This window comes from Coenobita brevimanus, chromosome 6, assembly GCF_032717465.1.
Source record: "Coenobita brevimanus isolate Jiangsu-jjx chromosome 6, ASM3271746v2, whole genome shotgun sequence".
Taxonomy (NCBI): domain Eukaryota; kingdom Metazoa; phylum Arthropoda; class Malacostraca; order Decapoda; family Coenobitidae; genus Coenobita; species Coenobita brevimanus.
Window position 1 is genome coordinate 24,394,284 of NC_136959.1, and position 20,518 is coordinate 24,414,801.

The following is a 20,518-nucleotide window of genomic DNA, read 5'->3' on the forward strand; positions in this document are numbered from 1 at the left end:
CATTTCATTTTTCCTCTCTGCGTCAAACTCGGCATAGCTCAGTCCCATCACAGTGTTTCTTTTCTCTGTTCTGTTTCCCTCTTCAGTGCCTGTTGTCCTTTCCAGCCAACGCTCCTTCACTTGTTATCTCTCATACAGTCCGATTATCTTACACTATGGTACTCTGTCTCCTCTTCATTTTCCCCTGCATTCTTCGGTCTCCTACTATACGTCGCCTCATAACTACTTGGTCCCTTCTCGCATTTTTCCTCTCCCTTTTAACTCTCTTTTCTCCCTCGATTCACTGTACCTTATTATTTCCCTTATCTTTCCCTCCCTCTTTCCCCTAATGTTCTTCTTCCTCTGTTCATCCCATTCTCTGTGTATATAATCCTCTTTCTACTGCCTTTTCTCCGTTCCATTTTCTCCGTCTCTGAGCCCGTTGAGGGTTTATGGATTACAAGCAATGATTTTCAAAGTCAGGTGAGGATTAATTCTCGATAATGAATTTTACTTCACACACACACACACACACACACACACACACACACACACACACACACACACACGTACACACAAGCCTAGACGAGTACAAACTACCAAAAATCCTACTTTTCTTAGGGACGACACTTTGAAAGAAAAATTACTTGGATTTACTTGGCCGACTTTGGAGCGTTGTACACAGATTCGCATTGTAAAAGGGATATCAAGCACAGCCATTAAAACAAAAAGAATAGGTTTCAGTAAAGTTCATTCCCAGTCTGTTTACATGAGAGAGAGAGAGAGAGAGAGAGAGAGAGAGGTGGGTACAAAGGGAAATAAATCGAATAGAGGTTATCCAGAAAGGACGGTGGCTGGTGGAATGATTCAGGAAATGAGATCTAAGAGTACGAAGATTAAAGACTAAGAATGAAAAGAAGAAGAGGAAAGAGGAGTAGTAATAGTGGTAGTAGTTGTGGTAGTAGTAGTAGTAGTAATAGTAGGAGGAGGAGGAGGAGGAGAAGGAGGGTGAGAATGAGGATTTGGATGATGATGAGGAGGAGTAGAAGAAGAAAAAGAAAAAAAAGAAAAGAAGAAGAAAGGAAGATAAAGAAAAAGAGGTGGAACAGAAAACGAATAAGAAAAAAAAGATGAAAAGAAGAAAAAGAAGAAGAACAAGAAAAACAAAGAGAAGAAGAACAAGAAGAAAAACAGAGAGGAGAAGAACAAGAAGAAAAACAGAGAGGAGAAGAACAAGAAGAAAAACAGAGAGGAGAAGAACAAGAAGAAAAACAGAGAGGAGAAGAACAAGAAGAAAATCAGAGAGGAGAAGAACAAGAAGAAAAACAGAAAGGAGAAGAACAAGAAGAAAAACAGAGAGGAGAAGAACAAGAAGAAAAACAGAGAGGAGAAGAACAAGAAGAAAAACAGAGAGGAGAAGAACAAGAAGAAAAACAGAGAGGAGAAGAACAAGAAGAAAAACAGAGAGGAGAAGAACAAGAAGAAAAACAGAGAGGAGAAGAACAAGAAGAAAAACAGAGAGGAGAAGAACAAGAAGAAAAACAGAGAGGAGAAGAACAAGAAGAAAAACAGAGAGGAGAAGAACAAGAAGAAAAACAGAGAGGAGAAGAACAAGAAGAAAAACAGAGAGGAGAAGAACAAGAAGAAAAACAGAGAGGAGAAGAACAAGAAGAAAAACAGAAAGGAGAAGAACAAGAAGAAAAACAGAGAGGAGAAGAACAAGAAGAAAAACAGAGAGGAGAAGAACAAGAAGAAAAACAGAGAGGAGAAGAACAAGAAGAAAAACAGAGAGGAGAACAACAAGAAGAAAAACAGAGAGGAGAAGAACAAGAAGAAGAAGAAAGAAGGAGAAGAAAGACAAAGAAGAAGAAGAAGAAGAATATAGAGAAAGAGGAGAAGGAGGAGGAGGAGGAGGAGGAGAGTAATAATAAGAACTCAGTATAATGCTTCAAGTTTCCCAGGTATAAGTTTCAAATCCCAAGGGGGAAGATAAGGAGGGATATGGAAACTCTGAGGCCAAAGTTTCCTCGTGAGAACTGATGTCCAGAGGGTGAGAGTGTGACTTAATGGCCAGACCTTAGGGGAGAGAGAGAGAGAGAGAGAGAGAGAGAGAGAGAGAGAGAGAGAGAGAGAAACATACCGAAGGAGGAGAGGGGACACCGTGGAAGAAAAATGGGAAAATGATATAACAAAAAAATGATGGAATGGAAGAAATGAGAACACAGAAAATATGGAAAATACAATACTGAAACCTTTGATAAGAAGGAACTATGTTATATAAAATGTCTTAATTAAATTCCCCAGATCTGTACAAATGTAATGAGAATATCAACGAAGGAAATAAACTGATGCTGAGGTTTTGGTAAGAAAAAAGAGGAAAGCCAGTCACAAATCGAATCAACCGTGGTCATCAATAACTACAATAAATGGACTGGTTTTTTCCAGTGCTGCAATTTCTTTGACCAGTTAAAGCACACACACACACACACACACACACACACACACACACACACACACACACACACACAATTGATCAGGATGATAATGACTGGTGATCAAGACGCTGACCTAGAACCAACAACAATAGAAACCACTTATCCTCTGTACCATCACTTCTTGATAGATTCTTTGATCTGATCCGTGGTTCCCTTCCGTTTTTCTTTTTCTCCCTGTGTGTTGGTGATATGCTTATTTACATCTGTTCTGTCTGTTTCATCTTTGTGTTTGCTATGAGTTTCTTTCTTCTTTTCTGAAGCTTGAGAGTCATTTTCAAATACTTGTTGGCTCTAGTTGTAGTATTTTTCCATACTACCTCTGCTTATATCCTTCATATATTTGTTATCGCCTGCCTTTAGCAAGGCGAAGTGACATGGTTTTCGCTGGAGTGTGTGTGTGTGTGTGTGTGTGTGTGTGTGTGTGTGTGTGTTGCCAAATTATGTAGAAAATTGTGGACGAATTTTCACTAAATCTCCACAAAATAGCAGGTATGTGGATGTGCTGAAGCCTATTACTTTTAGCCATGTATTTTAAAATAAGGATTGACTTTTTGTGAAACACGGAGGCTGAATTCCACAGTTTTGCAAATTTTCTTCAAATTTAATTTGTATGTAGCCTGTACGTTAGCCAGCAACATATTCTGGTAGGCTATTAGCATTGGGCCCCTGGCTGCTTTTGTTTCATTTAATGTGATTTGGCTTTTTGTGAAACGTGGTGACTGAATTCCGTAGAGTTTTTTTTTTTTTTTTTTTTTTTTTTTTTAATGGGGTGGCTGAATTTGGTAAGGTGTTGCGAAATTTCTTCAGATTTGGATTGAAAGTAGCTTGTACCTTAGCCAATGACATATTTTGGCGAGTGAATAACATTCGGCCTTTGAATACTTTTCTTCCATTACTTTATCATTTAGCTCATGAATGTCACACCCAGTATAGCTTAGAGCCTGAAGTCTGTTGTTTATTTCCAATTGAAAGGGGAGCTTTGTTTTCACTCACTTGTATTGGGCATATCTTCTAATTTTTCAGTCAACTTATTTCTTTCACTTCTGATATTGAATCTGCCTGTGGAACCCACATTCCTTTGGTCACTTCCTACTGTATACTTAATTTGCTGATAACTGTGACGTAAGTGATTAGTGATTGTGTTGATCTTATCTTCTATAATGAAGTTGATATTCTCTGTTTCTCCATTTTGGCTTCTCCAGGTTCATTTCTCCTTGTTGACTTGTGGAAGAATGTGTTAATTATTCTCATGCTATACATTGCAGCAAAGTTTACAGCTATTTTACCTTTGTCTCTCCTCTCTCCTACTCAGAATTCTCCCATACGTGCATCTCCTTCTTTTCGATTTGCCAACTTTTGCAATGAAGTCTCCTATGAGCGTACTATATCTGGGGTTTTCTTCTTCCATAATCTGTGTGATGTCATCATAGAATGTGTCTATATCTTTATCTGTGTTTTGATAAGTAGGTGCATATGCTTGTATTACTTTTAGGGTTTATCTTTTGGATGGTCTAATTACGATCCATGCTAGTCTGTTAAACACACTATTGAATTTAAGAATAATCTCTTCAGGATTTCTGTTCATGAGAAATGCTACACCATTAAGTCTTTCATGTTGCCTTCCTCTGCAGTAACATTGGTGGTTGCAGTCTTGGAACTGAATTAATCTTTTTCTCTTTTGTGAATCTTGATCAGACCTAAAATATCCCAGTTAATGTTTTCCACTTCAGTCATTAAGTTATCAACTTTGAGTTTTTCTGTGAGACTTTTTACATTTTACCTGTAGATTTTAATGGAAATTATTTAATGTCCCGGTCTCTGATTTGCCGAGACAGTGTCTGCTCACTTTTGGTGGCACGCTGCCCGTATGCACGGGAGGCAGTGTGGTTGGACCTGTAGTAGACGATAATCCAATAGGAACACCAGTGAAATCATTAGCAGTAGAACAAAGATTCACGTTTGGTTGGAGGGATTGCAGCAAGTAATCCCGCCCACCTCCACATCCCCGCCACATAGCTTTTGGTTAGATGTAATTTTCTGTGCCATCTTATTTGGTATACTCGGTAGAACCCTATATAGAAGGATATCTATAGGGGGTCCCATGGTCCACCGAGTCTCAGACAGTACGTCGTATATCCAGAAGGCATTTTCCTATCTCCCACCCGAGGATGCGCCAGGTAGCGATGGGATCCTACCCCTGTTCATTATACACACACACACACACACACACACACACACACACACACACACACAAATATACAATATATATATATATATATATATATATATATATATATATATATATATATATATATATATATATATATATATATATATATATATATATATATATATATATATAATTAAGGAAGTATAGAGTATACATAAGGGAAAGGCACATGCTATACAGTATATATAACTTGGCTAAGTCGCGAGAATACTGAACGATTTTTTTTCCTCGAGACATCATTACCCAAATTACAGGACGTTTCGCCTACAGTGAGAAATCGGGAATGCAAAGACCACAACCACATCTGGGAATTAAATACAGTATGTTTACATAGATAAGTGTGGAGGAACGTAAAAAACTGGAGCAAATGAATACTTAATCTAAAGTTGCTGCATATCAAAATAATTTAAGTATAACTAACAATTTGTACATATAATTCTAATATCATCTCTTTCCATTTATTTTTCAAATCCTCGAGCTACTTTCTCACTTGTTCCTTCTCCTTTGCTAGTTTTTTTTTTTTTCTTTCCGGTGCACCACTTACTTTTTCTGTATCCCTTCCATATAATTCTCCATGCTCCATCTGTCCTCTCTTCTATATAATACCTTCTCCATATTTTTGATATTCTAATTTCATTCATATTGACTTCATTCTTCCACAGCCATCAAAGAACAGTATTTCTTTTCTCGGTATCACTTACCATCATAATGCCTGTTTTTCTTTTCCCCAAGTTCCTTTACTTCTTATTTTTCTTCCAATCTGGTTCCCTTACCGTATGATTTGCTGCTTCTTCTACCTCCTTTCTCTCCAGTCCTTCTTTCATATCGTCCTTGTCCCTACATAATATTTTTTCCTTCTTCCCTGTCTCTCTCCTTGCGATTCCATTATGTTCATCTTTACCCCCATTATTCTCACGTTCTTTACTCTGATATTCGTTTTTCTCTGGTCACTACATTCCCTCTCTCTTTATAATTATTTTTACTGCTTTTTTCTATATCTTTTTTTCATCATCTCTCATCCAGTGGAGGTTTACTAATTACAAGTAGTGAAGGTCAAGGTTAGGCGGAGGTTAGTTCCCGCTAGTAAATATTAAGAAGATGAACACACACACACACACACACACACACACACACACACACACACACACACACACACACACACTCTCTCTCTCTCTCTCTCTCTCTCTCTCTCTCTCTCTCACTTTCCTATCTGTCTATCTAACTATTTATATATCTTCAGGCGAGCTTTCTAAGGAGCGTACGTGCACAAATCACCAGTAACCTAACTTATCTAGCGCTGAAACAAACCTTTGGAATAAAAGTGACGTGGATTTCCTTGCAATTCTTAGCAGCATATTACATAGGGACACAATGGGAACAGAATATCACGCAACACATTAAAAGAAATAAATCTTGAGGTTGAGTCAAGTTCAAGAAATAATTTTCCAACTAATATTAAATATGGTAAGGCACAAATAGATAGATAGAAATATATATATAGATGGGTAGACAGACAGGCGATAGATAGGCAGAGAGAGAGTGACAGAGACAGGCACATGGACAGAAGGCGAGCACGGGAAGAAAAGACGATGGTGGCTTGGTGAACGATCCAAGAATTGAAATATACGAAAGAAAAAAGACAGAAATCAATATAATGTTTTAAGTTTGCCAGGTTTAGTCTCAAGGAGGAAGATAAACAAAGATATGGAAACTTTTTGGCCTAAGTTTCCTCGTAAGAACTGATGCCCACAGGGTGAGAGTGAGACTTATTGGTGAAACTTTGGGAGAGAGACAGATAAAACTATAAAAGAAAATAGATACAAAGGGAGGAAAGTGAGCTCCGAGGAAGGGACGGCACGACTGAAATAACAAGAAAAAAGAAAGGGCACATAAGAATTAGGAAACAGAGGAATGTAAAAGAACTACAAATTGAAGAATGGTGTGTAAAAGAGAGACTATACGATATAAAACGCCTGAAATGAATTAAGCACAAAACATCAACATGATTGAATTGAGAATTTCAAGCGAAGAAATAATTTGTTCTTCAGGTGTTGGTAAGGAATGAAAGCCACACATGACACAGGATGCAATGTGTGCACTAGCAAGTGTCAGCTAAGTTAAAATGTACTTTTTTTTTTTTTCCAGTGATACGATTTTTCAAAGTGATTTGATGTCATAAATAATGTCTCACTCACTCACACACACACACACACACACATATATATATATATATATATATATATATATATATATATATATATATATATATGTATGTATATATCATCTCTCATCTCATCTCATCAGCCGTTTGAGTGTCCACTCCAGGACAGGCCTATCCCAACCGGAGTGGGGACGATACAGCCAATGTATCTCTACCAAGTGGCTTAGGCTGTCTGGTAGAGATTGTATGTAGGGTGAGAAGTGCTTGTAAGTGTAATTGTATTGTTGGAGTGGCTTTGGACGAGTGTGTAGTCTGTGAACCAAGTGTAATCGGCCCATTCAAGCCGACTGCAAGCATACTTTAGTATGCGACACTGGTTCAACCACAGCGCCCCGTTTTGTCCGCCAATGCAGTACGTGGCCAGAAGAACGCTTCCAAAGTTTATTACCCTGGCGGGGAGCGAACCCTCCTTCTTCAGTGTACGAAAACGCACACTTTAACAGTGTAACACAGAGGCTCCATATATATATATATATATATATATATATATATATATATATATATATATATATATATATTGCCAGACGCCTCAATCCTTTTGGGGTGGCCACAAACAAATCGCCTCCAAGTCGCCCTGTCCCCCGCCATTTCACTGCCCTGCTCCCAACTCACACCCCCCCTCTCTCATATACCTCTCCACCCCATCCCTCTATCTCATCCTTGGCCTCTCCCTCCCTCTTCCCCCCTCCACCTGACTCACATACACTCTCTTCGTCAGTCTTTCACCCTTCATCCTCTCCACATGGCCAAACCACCTCAGTGTGTTCCTCATAACGCTTCTTATCACATCCACATCCACACCACAACGCTCCTTTATATCCTCATTCGTCAGCCTGTCTCGCCATGTGACTCCACAGGCTCCTCTTAAATAACTCATTTCCACTGCTCTCACTCTTGACTTGTGTCCTTCCAACAACGTCCAAGCTTCACTTCCGTACGTTAGAGTTGGTATCACAATACTGTCATGTAGTAACTTTTTCACTTCCATGCTCACTTCCCTGTTTCTTATCACTGCTTTCAAAGAACAAGCAACCTTTCTTCCCTGCTGTACCCTTTCAAGCACTTCACCCTCCAAACCTCCATCCTTACTCATCACACTACCCAAGTACTTAAACGTACTCACATTTTCCAATTCCTCACCATCCAACCTCGCTGTACATTCACTGACTTCACCTCTCTCAAAGACCATCACTTTACTCTTCCCTACATTCACCTTTAGATTCCGTTTCTTACACACTCTCCCAAACTCATCCACCAAGCCTTGCAGCTCCCCTTCGTCTTCTCTCAACAACACAGTATCATCTGCAAACAACAGTACAGGGAGTTTCCAAACACTATCCTCTCTCTCTGTGTGTATGGTGTGTCTATCTATCCATCTATCCATCTAACTGTCTATCTATCTACACACACACACACACACACACACACACACACACACACACACACACACACAGGCAAAGAAAGAGAGACAGAGAGAGGGGTTGGGGTGGGGTCACTGTTGGGATAGTTCTGAGTAACAAGGCTGTATGAACATGGGTGAAGTTTTTAAGTGCGGGTAATTTTTAATAACCTGCAAAACGCACTGACATTTTTATGACTTTTCTTTCGGTTCCATAATTAAATAAATACATATAATCTTCAACACCTATTATACTGTATTTCATTTTACATTCACCATCCTACAGTCACGTCCATCTTAACCCCTGAACCCAATAAAGACCCTCACTTTCTTTTTCCTCAGTCTGTCAGTCTTCTCAAATTGTCAGAACTCTTCTACTGCCCGATTTCCTTTTCTCATTTTTGTTTCTTCTCTAGCCCATTATAATCCACACATCCCTGCCATTACCATTCACCAAGGCATAGTCCCAGTACACATTTAACATCTCCTCTACTTTTGAACCACCACTTCATTATGCACCCTTCTCCCCCCCCCCCCACTTCCCACACTTATCCGCTGCACCTTACTTTCTTCCAATAATTTCTCCACTTTTTATCAGCGTCTTTAGTCGCTCTCAGTTTTCCATCTCCTTCACTACTTTTCTGCCATCCTACGGAATAATTGTTCCATTATTCCCTTTTACCCTTGCAACTTGATTTCAGCTTTACCCCAGTAGCATTCCCCCCCCCCTTCTCTCTCTCTTTCTCTCGCTGTGTGTGTGTGTGTGTGTGTGTGTGTGTGTGTGTGTGTGTGTGTGTGTGTGTGTGTGTGTACTGGCTAACTGATCGACGCCATTGAGTAACAGTGAATGGGAAAACCTCTGACTGAACAGCAGGTAAAAGCAGTGCCCCAGATTTCAGGTCTAGGTCCATTACCTTTTATCCTTTATATCGGTGATACAGATGTGGACATTATCAGCTGAATTACAAAATATTCAGACTACACCAAGCCAGGCGTTAAAGTTCGATCATCCAAGAATGTAGAAGACCTACATAGGGACTTGGTTAACATAAAGGAGAGATCACAACAGTGGCAGATGTCGTTCAGCCAGGATAAGTGCAAGATGATGCTCGCTGATCATTTCAAGGACTAACTACTGTTTGCTAGGAAACGCAGCTATTATAATGATGTGGAGAAAGACTTCGATGTACTAATCATCAGCGATCTGAAGTTCTAAAAAAAAATGTGCTTTGATGGAGAGGAGAAAGCACAGAGGCTTGTAGGTTATATAAAGAACAAGTATTCGCACAGAAACTAGACAGCCGTTCCCTCTCTGAACAATTATCTTGTATGGCTACATCTGGAATATATTTGGCAGTTTCGGGTGCCCATCCAGAAGAAGGATATCACGAGGTTTGTCAGAGTGCAGGCTCGTGCTATAGAATTTTAAAATCTCTCATGGATTTGAGAGAATCAACTTCCAGTACCTATTTCAGATTAAGCAGTAACTCGATCAGGTATCATGGATGTGGGCTTGGCTTGATGTGCTTGCACCATGATGCATGAGACAATATTTTCACATAAAAGATCTGTAATACTTGGAACTGGCTACCAACAGACATTTTTCAATACACTAGTTCAAAGTTAAGTTGGAAAAGTTTTGTGCCTAGCTGTAAGTTAAATATTTCCTCATTTCCAGTAAAATTTACTAGTCCGATCTTTTTCTCCATGGACTCCTCTCGCAATTAGAGTAACAACGTGCCTAGTCACTTCATTTATGACACCTCCAAGGTATGGGTCGCAAGCAGATTGAAGATTTTTATTTGTGTGTGTGTGTGTGTAACAAATATGTTTCTTTCTGGTTTTTAAAAGAGACCATGCCATTAAGTCGTCCCTCCTTTTCAGCCTGAGAGAAGCGAAGCCGGGGAAACTTTGGCTCTTAAGTATTTAATTCTATAAGTCTCCCACTACACCAGCACCCAGCACCAACTCAGAATGATCAGCTCTACTCGTAACTTCTTCCAGCCGATGGAATGCTCTTTAATCATGCTTCATCTAAAAAAAAAAAAAAATTAGAATCTGATTTGCTGAGGGGAGACGTTTCTAAGTATATACGTTAGATATAGAACCTTAACTAGCCTCTTCATTATACAACATCTCTCAACAGGACAAAGTTGTCAAGTAGCAGCAAGAGCAATAGGGGAAGAAAAACACATCGTCAGAGAGACAACACCATCTTTTCTCCTTCTGCATATTTCTGCACGACTACCTCATCACTCACCATAATATTACCCATCCACCCGTGGCCTGTAGCCACACTTTCACCTACACACATCCGTTATTTTTACCAAGTCTTCACCATTATCTTAATATTCGTACGTCCTAAAATGTTTTCGCTAATTTACCCCCACATCTATATCCAACAAGTCATATTCGAGAAACTCCCCCACCCCAGATTAATTTTAATTAAACCAAAATCCCAACCAAACCAAAGATAATTTCAGTCACACCATATAACAGCCATATCCCAACCACAGTCATAGAGACTCCACAGCCACATCACAGTCAGGCACACCAGTCACAGTTACACCAAAACTACAGTCACACCACATCCACAGTAACACAACAACTACAATCACACCACAACCACTGTCACACCACAACCACACTTACATCACAGTCAATGCCAACCAAAACTATTCCCACACCCCAACCACAGTCAAATTACAACCAGTCACACCACAAGTAAAGCTACATCACAACCATTACCACACCACAACCATAGACACACCACCAACACAGGCACTCCACAGCCACAGCACAGTAACACAACAACAATGTCACACTACTATAGCACCACAGTCACAGAAACAGTAACACCACAACTACTTTACACAATACCATAACCAAACTAAAACCAGGGCCACATTACACCACACCACCGCTAGAACACAGCTACAGTAACATCACTCCTATAAAACGCTTGAGCCGTCCCACAGCCACAGCGCCACACCACACCAAAGCCACACATCAATCTCCGCAATAATAACATCACAGCCACACAACACCCTCGACCAGAATACTACCACAAATGCATCACACCACAACCACACCTCTTGGCCCCTGCTCCACACGTCGTCAGGTTCAGAGGCAACTGACATCTTTCGTTTTTGTTTTTCAATGCAGGGAACGTTAACAATCTAGGAACTGAGCACGCTTATCCCATTAGGGTTGATCTTCCCTTTGACATTCTTCCTCTTCTTCTTTATCTTCCTTCTTTTCGCACTTCTGTGTGGGGTCGACGCATTTGGCCAGTCTTTACCATACAGCTAGGTTTTGCGCAGAGGCTATCTTGGTTTAATATGCCATTTGAGTTTTGGCCGGTTTCACTGCTGGGTGCCATTCCTGACGCCAACCCTCCCCATTTATCTGGGTTTGGGGCAGGCAGCGAGTTGGGCTGTCTACCCCCACCTTCTTCAGTGCCTGGGAGCAGTGTTTTCTACCTAACTGTCAACAAAATACCATGCATGTTAGGGATAGTCTGACTGAGAGAGATGAGTGTGTAGATATAAAGGAAAAGTGTGATTATGAGCATGTGATTGGCAGTTGTTCCTGTGTGCTGATGGCAAGTGTGTGAGGGAGAGTTTGTGTCTTGGAGTTAGAAGGGATGAAACTGCTTGTAAGATGAAAGATCTATACACCTATGTATCTATGTATATAAGTGTCTTATTGATTAAAGTGTTAGTCTACCAGAAGACTGTCTATCTATTTGTCTGTTAATCCAGGTCGTACACATGCATGCATTAATCTGTCTCGACATCTCTCTCTGTCAACTTATTTGTCCAACTATACTTTTTAATTATCTACCTGTCTGTCTGTCCATTCCTAATACTATCAGTTTATTTATTATTTTAACTGTGATGGCTGCAACATCACTGTTCCATTTAAAAGCGAAGTCTTTGTTAAGTCTATCTGTCTATCTATTGCCAGACGCCTCAGTCCCGTAAGTGATCAGAATTATCAACCCCTCATGATAAAGACAGCTCCAGTACCTTAATCCAGGTAACGATAGACGATTTTTTTCATTTGAGAGTATATGATAATATGTGAGAGTTACTACTGTCACAGTTAACTCTCACATCAACAGGATAACTGTACTTTTGTACCATATACTCTGTGTGCGTTAATAACTGTCACACTTAATTGTCTCATCAACAGGATAACTCTAGAATTATTATTCAACTTACTCCAGATGACTTTATTCAACTGACAGCCAGTCATAAGAGGCTGGAAGTGTCACTGAACCAATAACTCCTTATTAAAAAAAGAATCTGTGATTCTGTAGAAAATATAACACTGTTCCGGAATGGGGCTCGATATCTGGTTCTCACTGACGACTGCGGTTCCTGTGGCCTTCATTACGGTGAGGTATTTGTAATTTTATTGCTGCTAGTACAAGAGTATTTTATTGAAAGATTTAATTGTAAGGTAACAGTGAAGCAGTTACTCTCAGGTTAATAAAATGGTGAGGCGTTAGCTGGAACAGATGAGTAGATTTGGGTGTAGCGTTAGAGGGTTAAATATAAGCCTAGAGAAAAAGTGTGTGTGTGTGTGTGTGTGTGTGTGTGTGTGTGTGTGTGTGTGTGTGTGTGTGTGTGTGTGTGTGTGTGCCCCACGGAAACCACTTTGTCTGGCAGGCTGTGCCAATTGGGGGGAGAACCGCTGGGCCACAGCAATGCTGGAGGGGCCATCAGTGAGAGTCAGAGTAAGTGTTACTAGGCCCACTGCCTTGTGGATTACCATTGGATGGGTTGAGGCTTAGGGAGTAAACACCAAAGGAAAAACCCGTGAGTGGAGTCCCATGGAAGTCAGGGCTCGACAGAGGGAGCTCTCTGCAGACTCCTGCAACTCTGATCAATAAATTATTGTTGTGAATCTTCATGCTGCAATCACAGGCTGAGAAGGGCGAAGTAAGGTGGTGGTAAGAACTGTGTACCCTCACCATCACACCAGATCCAGTCATTGTGCAAGTCACTGCGATCCTCCCCTCCTATTCTATCCTTCACCAAAATCAAATTACCTGTGACGATCAGATAGGTGACGGTGACAGGTCATGGGTATGAGTCCTACACATAGGCGGGAGCGGACCAGTGATTGCTGGCATAATGGTATAGGAGCAAGTCATGCCTTCGATGGCATCCAGTGCGACTAAGCAGCCAGAAACATACTCCCAACTCCTTACCCCTGACAGGGAAGATTTTAGGAAGAGGAACCTAAACGTATGATACTCCACACCACCTTGGCAAATAACCTTGTCTGTCAAGGCAACCTACATTGCGGTCGAAGAACCAAAAGAATCCCTATGACTCTTGCTGCCTGTCCTATATGAATCTTGCTTGAATATTGGGAAAGACACATGACAGCGCTATAGTACTGTCCTTTTCATCCATGAAATGAAAGGTATAAAATTGACATTGCTGCCTTGTCTGAGACTCACCTGTCACGATAGGGCAAACTAACAGAAGCAGGAAAAGCGCATACCTATTTCTGGAGGGGATACCCAGACTATGTAAGAAGTCATGATATTGGCTTTGCAGTTCAAAGCAGCCTACTACAGTAGATCCAAGAATTATCTGTAGGTATATCAGAGAGGCTGATGTCCTAGCACTTTTAAAGGTCATTATGTAATGCTCATCAGTGTCTATGTCAGAATGCTTGACTCTGAGGACACCGTCAAAGATTCCTTTTTATGACACTCTAGATGCTTCTGTTTACTGAATACCACATAATGACATATTCATCCTTCTTGGAGATTGCCAGAGCAAGATAATATGATCACCTCTGACAAGGCGTTAAAGGATGTCATGGTGTTGGTAACATGAACTACAATGATCTTAGACTGCTTTCCTTATGCTCCCAACACAGTCTGATCATCACTAACACCATTATTCAATTTAAGAACAGACACAAGCCCACGTGGGTGCTCCCACGATCTGGACATTGGTGTCTAATTTACAACGTCATTTAACCCACCCCATCCCGTCGACGTATGGGTACATTGCAACATTTTGCATTTGCCAGTCCCGACGACGTACTGGTACGGTGTGCAATTGCAAGGTCCCTAATTTGCACAATTTTCAATTTTCGTGCATGATTTTTTTGTATGTATACACGGGACACCTTCCTCCATTCCTCTACAAGATGCCAAGCAGGGACAATGCCTTACACTGCATAATCTCCCCCCTCCCCCCCTCACACCATTTTCTCAGCAATTCACCTGTTATCAGTGACCTGGCCAGTAAAGACATTCAGGGCCAGAGTGATTCCCAAATCGATGACAATGTGGAGGACAAAGTTTACATAGCATTAGAGGAAGAAACAGTCGGAAATAATGATCAGGTAATGTGGCAAAAGAAGGTCAGGTATGGTGATGAGTTAGTGAGTGAAACAATGCTTATAATGCCTATATTACTGTTTGAAAATCAATATACTCTCGTACTACATATAAATTCGTACCAAGTAAATAAATAAATACCGTTTATGAGTGGTGTGAAATAGTTACCCTCCCATAGAACTCGTTTTCTTTGGTGCCAGCCTGTTAGAAAACCCAGTCAGGTAAGAAGATACTGGTACCTGGATCGAGTATTTTAAACCCCAGGTGAGCGATTTCTCTATAAATTTTCAATGTTTCTCACCAAAAGCGGAGGTTTAAGCCAAAAAAAAAAAAAAAAAAAAAAACTCGGGATTGGGGGGTGTTGGAGGTGCGAAATAGCTCGGGACGTGACGGGTTAAAGGCAGAGACAGAAGAGAAGTTCTTATAAATGCAGCTATGAGAGGTGCTGTGTGCTCAGCACACCATAACCTCATAATCACCAAACTGCAACTAATCGTATGCCTACAAATGCACCATAGACCATCCTCCAAGAAACAAAACTGTAGTTTTTTTTTTTTTTTTTTTTTTTTTTTTTTAGATGCAGCAACATGTAACATTTTCTGCAGACAAACTCGATCAATGTCCACCATTTGACCCAAACAACAAATCAACAAACCTAGACACAGAGTGGCTGAACATTAAGACACTGCTCCAAAAAGCTGCAGAAGAAACCCTAGGATTCTCCACTCACCGCTATGGAGACTAGTTTGATGAAAATGCTGAGGGCATACATGACCTTCTTGCAATGAAAAAGAGACCACATGGCAACTGGTTGACTCTTCCTAAATCCTTAACCCTAAAAACTGAATTCCAGAATGTCAGAAGTGAAACCAGGAGAAACTTGCATGACATGCAGAACAAAAAGTGAACTGAGCAAGCATAAGAGCTGCAAAGACTGGCTGATATTCATGTCCAGCATGGGTTCCACAAGTTCATAAAAACCATCTAAGGGCCAACCAAACACAACATAGCCCTTACTGAATCGGCCAAAGGAGAGCTCTTGAAAGACAAACAAGCAATCCTGGAGAGATGGGGACAACATTTCAATACCTTACTGACTCAAAGGAACTCGGTGGAATACAATATCCTTGATAAAATACCAAATGCTCCTCAATCGGCAGATCTCAATGTCCCACCTTCACTTGCAGAAACAGTTCAGGCTATCCCATCTCTAAAAAATAACAAAAGCCGTGACACCGATGGCATACTTTCTGAACAAATCAAGGAGAGTGGCCAGTTGCTCCACCAGTGCCTCCATGATCTTATACTATGTGGAACCAAGAATGCATTCCATCTGAGTGACTTATCTCTGATATTAGAACCATTTATAAGAAGAATGGGGACCACTCAAACTGTGAAAACAGAAGAGGTGTCTCCTGCCTTGTGAATGCTAGCATAGTACTAGCCAAGATAATGTTATCCAGAATGAGGAAACACCTGCCCGACAGATATAAGAGAAATGCCACGAGCAAAACTCGGACTTATATATTGCGTTCATCTGACTTTCAAAAGAACCTGACACTCTCAATAGAGAATGTTTATGTGATGCTGTTTCAAAATTTGGAGTTCCAAACAAAGTTTTGACCATCCTGAGCTCTTGTGTGCCAAGGTGGGAACCAATATGAAACTTCCAATGTGGATTTGGGAGTAAAGCAAGGATGTGTTCTGGCTCCTGTTAATATCAACATTTATCGCACTCCATTCATTCTTTTCAGTCACCAGTAAATGAATCATGATGATGGAATAAAAACCCTGTTCCATCTAGACAGTAACTCATTTAATGTCTGATGACTTCAAGCACAAGCAAAGACTGAAATGGCTGAATCCAAGGGCTTCAATACACTGATGATTATGCTGTCCTTGCACATACCCAGAAGTGCTACAACAGAGTCTCACCATCGTCTGCAACATACACCATGGAATGGGGCTGAGGAGAAATGCCAGTAAAATAAATATTATCCCAGAGAAAGAACCTTTCAGAGTCTCTTGCATTTCAGATAAAGGAAAAAATGTAAAACAGGTGGAGAATTTTACCTACCTTGGAAGTATGGTCACATAAAATTGATGCAAAAGTTCGTGCTTGATCAACCATGCCTCAGCCTTTTTTAAACGTCTCAAATCCAACTGGAGAATCGAGACTAAGGCATCAGTATATACGCCTGTTATGCCTCTGCACCTTTTTATGTGGTGCTGAATTCTGGACTACCTATCAGCCTTACATCAAACAGCTTGATTCATTTCACATCTGATGCTTACAGTACATCCTAGGACTCACATGGGATGATAAGTCCCTCAATCACAAATTCTCCAGCAGGCGAAGCCAACCAGCATAGAAACAATGCCAGCTAAAAAGCTGCTAAGATGGATCAATCACGTGTTCTGTATGCCAGATCACTGCCTTCCCCACCATGTTCTCTATGGCCAACTCCCTGCACATGCCGCAACCCAGAGGAACAGAAGAAAAGATACAAAGACCATTTAAGAACAACTCTGAAGAAATGCAACATCATATCAAAAGACCTTCAAATCAATGCCTCTGCAACAAAATAACCATTCATCTCAAAGAAGCGCGGAACCTGGCCTGAGAAGAGAGTAGACAACGAAGGCACAACAAAAACAGAGTTCTCATATCAAGCTCGGACTTAACATGTCATCTGGGTAGCAAAGACTACAGATCCAGGATTGGTCTGCACAGTCACACTCATTGGCACCAAAGACAGTGAGAAAAATACCAGCTTTGTGAGTTGTGCCAGCATCGTCTTCTGTGGCAGAAGGACAAGATTAAGCGTGTGTGTGTGTGTGTGTGTGTGTGTGTGTGTGTGTGTGATCGGAGTGTTTTTTTTTTTACGGAATGTGTATCAAGATGCGCCTGAAGCAAGAGCATTAAATGAATGTGTGTGTGTGTGTGTGTGTATGTGTGTGTTTCTGTTTTCGTCTGTCTGTGAGAACGTGTGTGTGTGTGTGTGTGTGTGTGTGTGTGTGTGTGTGTGTGTGTGTGTGTTTCTGTTTATCTATCTGTCTGCTAGCATATGTGTGTGTGTATGTGTGTGTGTGTGTGCGTGTGTCTGTGAATATTATTAATTTTTCAGTGCGTACATTGTTTCCTGTTTGCTACGTGTTTAGATGTGTTTTCGTTTGGAGTTAAGTACATGAGGAGTGGTTTGCATTTTCTGATTTCTGAACTATTTAGACCATCACTAATATATAATCATATACTCTCTCTCTCTCTCTCTCTCTCTCTCTTTAGAATATATATATATATATATATATATATATATATATATATATATATATATATATATATATATATATATATATATATATATATATATTATCAGCCGTTTGAGTGTCCACTGCAGGACCGGCCCATCCGGACCGAAGCGGGGACGATACAGCCAATGTATCTCTACCAAGTGGCTTAGGCTGTCTGGTAGAAATTGTACAGTATGTAGGGTGAGAAGTGCTTGTAAGTGTAATTGTAGTGTTGGAGTGGCTTTGGACGAGTGTGTAGTCTGTGAACCAAGTGTAATCGGCCCATGCAAGCCGACTGGGTGCAAGCATACTTTATAGTATGCGACACTGGTTCAATCACAGCACTCCTTGTGTCCGCCAATGCAGTACGTGGCCAGAAGAACGCTCCCAAAGTTTATTACCCTGGCATGCGTGAACCCTCGTTCTTCAGTGTATGAAAACGCACACTTTACCACTGTAACACAGAGGCTACATATATATATATATATATATATATATATATATATATATATATATATATATATATATATATATATTCATTCAAATATTTTATTTACACCTTAGGAATGCCTGGGTCTCGTCTGGTAGGTTGGGTATGATTTCGCCATAGTTTATTCCATTCATTTAATTTCTTGCTCGATGGCGATTTCGGTTTCCTTAACCCTTCTTCAGTAGCCTTGGCTGACAGATGTTTCTTCTTCCGTGACCAAGGTGATAATGTGCTGAGATGGATGGATGGATGGTGAGAGATTGGCGTCAGTTGTTACTCATAAATTTGAAAGAACAGCTATTGTTGAAGAATCAGTAGGAAATATGAAGAGTTTGAAATTTGAAAGGTGGTGGGCTCTCCACCTTGCAATTTTTATTCATTTCATATACTAAATTTTCCCCTCTTCCTCCCTTGTGCACCAGGGTATTTTCGACTTCAAGAGGCCTAGCTTTTTTGGTGGTGGAGCAGTTGGCGCTTGGTAACTGAAGACCTTGCTCCTACATAATTTGCATATTTTTATTTGTATTTTATTTAATTTTATAATTAAATCTTTTGAATATTTTTTTCTTTATTTTTTACAGTATTTCTTGTAATAACTTAACACTGAAGATTGCACCAGTTTTACCTCTATTCCCAGTCACACCTTTCTGTGTTATGTGATACATAATTCCTTATCCAACATGTTTGCCTCATTCATTCTCTCTTCCCATTCTAAGTAGTAAATCTTTTAGATATAGTTCTCTCTAGTAATTTACCCGGCATCTCTAACAGTGAGATCGGTCTGTAAGTCACTGCATAGAGACAAAAGTTATTTGGTTTAGGAATCCTTTTAATCAATGCTGTTTTCAATTTGTCAGGAAAGTAACCGATGGAGATAGTGGCATGGAAAATCTCAACAAGCCATCTTATCGCTATGGGTGGTGGTTCTTCTACAACCTTTTTATTTATGCCGCTCATACCTGGGGAATTATTCTTGGTGCTTTTAATTACTGTAGTTAACTCATGAACTGTAATTCGTCTCACTAAGATGATGTTGTCAACGAATCTGTTTGTATATACAAGGCAATGGTTGGGCTCTCTCCATGTTTGCTCTTAGTCTTTGATCAAATTCTCATGGACTAAATCGAAATTTTCCTTTTCTTCCTCACTTATTTCAAACACTTTCCCCAGTTAGTACGGAACATCTCTTGTTCCGGTTCATCAAAAATCACATTGCGTTTATCTATGAGGTACCCAGTAGTATTATATTCGTGTCTTGTTTCATTTTTCAGTTCTCCAGAATTCTTTTGGTTGTTTGTATAAATGAATAAGACTGCATTTTTGTCTCTCAGTTTTCTTCAGCTTGCTTTCTGCATTCCTGTGGTAATTTCATTTTACATTACTGCCCTAGGGTGGGAAAGGAGGTCCGGATGATGATGATAATGATGATAACAGTCTGTGTTGAGTCCATCCTGCGTTTTTTGCGTCTTCATACAGCCTTCTGTAAGACATCTGTGTGAATTTAACAGTTCGTGACATTATTCCCTTTACTATTTTTCTATGACGTTTCGTTGGTATGTTCATTTCCATGGCAGCTGTTACTGTATTACACCACTGGTCCAGCTAATCATCTGTGTTTAAGACATTGGTGAGCGTCGAGGCTGAATTCACTCCCATAAAAGCTGGAAAATTTGGACCCCAGTGAAATTTTGGCAAAGGCACCACAGCAGTATTACTTTTTTTTAATAGTTTTCGTTTGATGTCGTGTGCTGTAACATCAAACCTCCCTTCCTGGTTGGTACGTGTAGGTTACTCGTCGGGGTCTGTAGCCAAGCAGATGTCACCCACGATCTCAAACTGGACTCAGCAGTGAGGAATTGAAGGAATGAACATAAGCAAGATCGCCAGCAGAAAAACAGAAACCGTAACCAAGGAGGGGAAGAATATGGGTGACTGACACATCTTACATGCTCGCCTCCACATCACTGCCCATCCATCATGCAGCCACCTCCACGGCGGCCAGATGGGCGTGGATGTGGATGGCGTTGGTGTTGACGGGGG